This window comes from Theobroma umbraticum, unplaced genomic scaffold (assembly GCF_002168275.2).
Source record: "Theobroma umbraticum cultivar Fairchild unplaced genomic scaffold, ASM216827v3 scaffold_147.0, whole genome shotgun sequence".
Taxonomy (NCBI): Eukaryota; Viridiplantae; Streptophyta; class Magnoliopsida; order Malvales; family Malvaceae; genus Theobroma; species Theobroma umbraticum.
Window position 1 is genome coordinate 7,205,148 of NW_018397259.1, and position 4,577 is coordinate 7,209,724.

Genomic DNA, 4,577 nt, shown 5'->3' on the forward strand with positions numbered 1-4,577 from the left:
CTTTGTATGATGTTTATGTTTGCTTTTGTTGCAGTATATGGACCATAGGACCGCGTGTGCTTCGTTTCAATTTTAAAACTTAAACGAGCTTTGACTAATATGTACAGGGACTCGAAGGTCTAAACCTAGAGTTTTTATGGTCTTTGGTTTAATCTGTTCAATATCTGGGGTGACATATCTGGGTAACGTGTGTGATGTGTCATTTGTACACTTTAAATACTATCATGTGCTCCATGGCTTCAAGCCTGGTTTTGTTCTGTTCACGTCTTCTTTTGTTAGGAGCAAAAATGCTGGTCCCACAACTCCTATTGCCAACGGGAAAATGCATTACTTTGTTTTAAAAAGAAAACAAGCTATCACTTGCTCTTAGTCAAAAAAGGAGGCTTGGAAATTACTTCTCATGTTTATAAGTTAAGATTAGCTCGGTATGACCATCTATCCCTCTCTCTTTCTCTGTCCCTGAAATAAGAACCATATTTCGAGGTTCAATTCTTGCTAGATTGTGAGATTTCCCTTTGATTTTTTGGTGTCAGTCTTGTTTACACCGCAAACAAGGGAGAAAAAAATTATCTTATGCAAATTAAGCGTTGAAGCTGTGGTTTTTAGGCCTTACTTAGTGAAGCCACTAATTAGACTTGGTTACCGCCTTCTCTGCGTAATTGTACAGACTTCACTCCTCTTACCATCGCTTATGCCATGAGAGTCTTTTGCAGTCAAGCTTAAGACTTGAAGTGGCATGTCGAAGAGGTGATCAATTAGAGCTACTTTTCAAAAAAAAAAAAAAAAGCGTTGAAGCTGTGGTGTTAATTAATTGGTTGAAGATTGGTGTCTACAGGTGGATATTTTAAGCTATGCCTGCTCTGAATAAGGCCTTTTTATCCTGGCATTTAAGTTTCTGGTTGCCGGCAGCTACAGTGGCAACCCTGGTTGAAGAGACGCCAGTCAATTTTTACATCGGGATTGTCTCTACCCGATACCTGGTTTATATGCTTGGTCAATGTTGAGGCGAAGCCATCCATATAAACCATTATAATTTTGATCGGTTGAAAGCAGAAATATAACCTTTTGTGATCATAACTATATGTTCTTCACTAGTACAAAATTTTCCGACCAAACCCTTCCCATCCTTACCCTCATGTTATGATCTTTTTCCATTTTGAAGCTTAGATAAAAAGTTTAAAATGTTTCCTTTCAAATGAATTAAAAAATAATGAAAAAGATGAATCCTTGGAAATCGATATCAAGGAAGGAAAAATTAACGTGCCTCGGTGTATGGGATTAGTTTAACGTGCTCCTGGGCTACAATCTTTCAACTACTTATAATTGTTTTGTATGAGGCGTGTTTATATTCTTCTGGTTGACCTCAATTTTGCAGGGATGGTAAATAGCAGGATAATTCATTATGTTCTTCTGCAGAGAAACAATGATATTCTGGTAGTGAATGATGTTACATGCGGACGGTGTTCTACTGCAACAAATCTTCTGCCATTGTTGGAGGTTAAAGACTTCATCAGCATTTTGTATCTCTGCTGGAATTAATACAAAACATATTGGAGGTTAAAGACCTCTTGTACGGTATAGTTGGAACTTTGTTTTGGCGCTCTCTTAACAATGCTTGAAGGCATCTATATGCAAGACTTACTTTTGCTTGATTTTCTCAAGCATTTATTTAATGAATTTGATGGCGGCTTGGTAAAAAATTAAAAAGGAATTTTTAACCAATTCAAATCCTCTGACCCCATTTTTTGACTCATCTTTCATAAATTTCCACATTTTTATATTTATTACTGATTTTTTTCTTCTTTCTCTAATGGCAGATGGTCTTTAATTGCCGGAAGATTACCAAGTAAACTTCTTTCTTCATCTACTTCTTGTTGCAGTCTTCCCCATATGTTGTTGTTCCAGCAGGGAAAGCAGATGAATCACGGCTTGCAAGTCTGGTGCGTAATTCCATCGTCATTGGTGACCAAGATAGTTGGCCTCTGGTCAAAGCTGTTAGAATCATCCTTTTCCATCTTTTTATGGGCAAGACAAATATTTCGTATGTTATTTCAGTGTCTGCTTTAGCTTCTTACGGAATTGATAGGCAAAGTTGCTTTGTTTAAGATATGCTTATCATGAGTTATAAAAGTTTCTTGGAGTGAACGTCCACGATTACAGGGTAGTTGGCTTTCAAGAAAAAGGGGTTGGTAGTTTTCCTGTCGGATGATTAGGACGATCGGCGTGAGGATCACAGCAAGGAGTGGGTAGAGGAGGCTGCTGTAGCAGGAGTTGCATCACCGGAGACCGGTTAAGATTGGGATCTGGAAGATAGAGAAACAGGAGAAAAATATGAGAGAGAAAGAAGGGAAAAAATTAAAATTAAACATGTATTAATCAGTAATTAAAAAATAGACACTTGATGGGACAGAGGATTTGGATTCAAAATGAACTTTGCATTAAGCATGCATACACATATATATATATATATATATATATATATATTTGAAAAAAACAACTTGATTTTAGCAACTAGAAGATTACAGCAGATTATAGGCTAACAGTTTCTTCAAGCCAGGTGGGGAAGAAGTGAACTGATAAGGTGGACGCAAACATCTCCCAGGCTGACATGCGACACGGTGCATATTCAACACCCACAATGTGCGAAACTGACATGCTAAAGAAAGCAAATAGGTACTCTTTTCTGACTTTGTGACCCTCTACCTTTTTATTTGAATATCTTTTGATAGTGGTTTAGGTTTTGTTAGATAGGTTTTAAAGCCTTTCTTTTGTTTATTTCCTCTTATCCGGTTAGCAACGGGGCAAAAGCCCCAAAGAAAATCAACAAGCTTCAATTCTAGGAAAAAGCAGCTCCAACACACCTGCCATTAAAAGGTTAATGGCTGCATTTTTCTGCAGCACCCACATTAAAACAAAAAAAAAAGGGCCATGGGATATGCATCCTTGTTGTGCAGTTATTCCGATTTGATCTATTCGTGTGTCTAGCACCCTTAGGGTGATTGGGGATGGTGATAGTACCTTGTAATGAGTGTCAAATAATACTTGATCAAATTAATTAGGATTCAAATACTCTAGAAATAAGTTCAGATCATCTTTAGCTTACATGAATATTTTCTTTAATCATCTAATGATGATTAAAGATGATGATATATAGTACCCTTATAAATAAGTATATGACACCATTCGATGAAACATACTATTCGATTTTCTTAACTCAACTAAGTAAAATTAAAATATCTTATAAAAAAAATTAAGATCATTTTCTCTCAACATGAATATTTTTGTGAACTTAACTCGAACGACAATAGAAAACAGTTTTAATAGATTATAAATGGGTGTTCAATATTATTAATTTGATCTGATAAAATAAAATTAAAATATTTTATAAATGAGTTTGAATTGCGTTCTCTTGACATAAATATTTTTCAGGAATGTAGTTCTAATAATGATTAGGGATGTGTTAAAGCCTATTTGAGTTTGTACAAGGCAACCTTAACAAGGTTTGATTCTATGGTATAAGTGAGTACTGATTTTTCTCATGTTTTCTTTGTCGGGTATAAAGAATATTACGTGCCACTAGTTCACAAAAGGTTTGAGTATTAGTTTTCGGTTTTTGTTACTCAACTCAAGTATAAATTATAAGTTTTTAAATCATAATTTTAATTTTTTACCTTATATTTTGATTTGTGTATTCCCTGTAAACGACGGAAATAGTTATAAGATTCATAAATTATCTGAAAAAACAAAGACCAAAAGTCCTAACTTTTAGTAAGTTGTATCTGTTACAATCATCTCTCCTTGTATTGAATAGGTCACTCTCCAATCTCCATCAACATTATACATGATTATCTCGGTGTCCTATGTTTTGAAGATATGGTTATCTCGATGCCAATATCGTGCGGAATACTCAAGAGTTCTGTGGACTTATGCAGGTATTTCCCTTATAGTATAAAATTACTAATGCATGTTACTTAAAATTTGGTTTAGTTTAATGCATTACCCTGCAGCACAAGAAAGAAAAAAATAATAACAATGATAGGGAAAGCATAGTTTCTGGTAAGGAATCACTTTCATATGATGCTTTATTACGATCTAAATGTTTTAAAATTGTAATGAAAAAAATGTGTAAAGATTAGAAACCCTGTATCTTCCAATTTGCGAATATTTTTTATGATTTGTCAATCGTCGCGAGCAGTGGAACGATCCCTCGGCAGACTCGTTAAACTGTCGCACGATGCATCACTAGAGGCAGCGGTCTCGTTGATCATGCCAATGTCAATGGACAGGTCATATCCATCTGGATTTTGATGTGACTGCCTCAAAAGATAAGATGCAAAAATTTGTTGGGGGAGAAATAGAATTGAAGGGTAATTGGAAGGGAAAAATATTGGGTTTGTGTGCGTCACGGATTGCATCAGATAAGATAAGGCTAAATCCGTGCATGACTAATTGAATCTAGCCAATCAGGTCATTTGCTTACCTTAACAGGCTGGATATGTGTTTTTCGGCTCTAAATTGTAAACCCCACCTGTTGCATTGACAGTGTAGGCTACCGGAGCTAGTCGAACTTTTTTCTT

The 4,577-nt window shown here is 35.6% G+C and overlaps 1 long non-coding RNA gene across 4 annotated transcripts; it reads left to right on the forward strand.

Moving 5' to 3' along the window:
- Positions 1 to 441: 441 nt before the first annotated feature.
- On the forward strand, positions 442 to 4,577 carry LOC110415273 (uncharacterized). Of its 4 annotated transcripts, none has more exons than XR_016351149.1 (5): positions 442 to 1,575; positions 1,818 to 1,940; positions 2,558 to 2,673; positions 3,812 to 3,932; positions 4,544 to 4,577. It is a non-coding gene; the product is annotated as an uncharacterized LOC110415273 (long non-coding RNA). The 4 variants fall into 4 exon arrangements; XR_016351150.1 differs by having other exon boundaries at positions 4,549 to 4,577; XR_002445087.2 differs by lacking the exon at positions 4,544 to 4,577 and adding an exon at positions 4,196 to 4,522.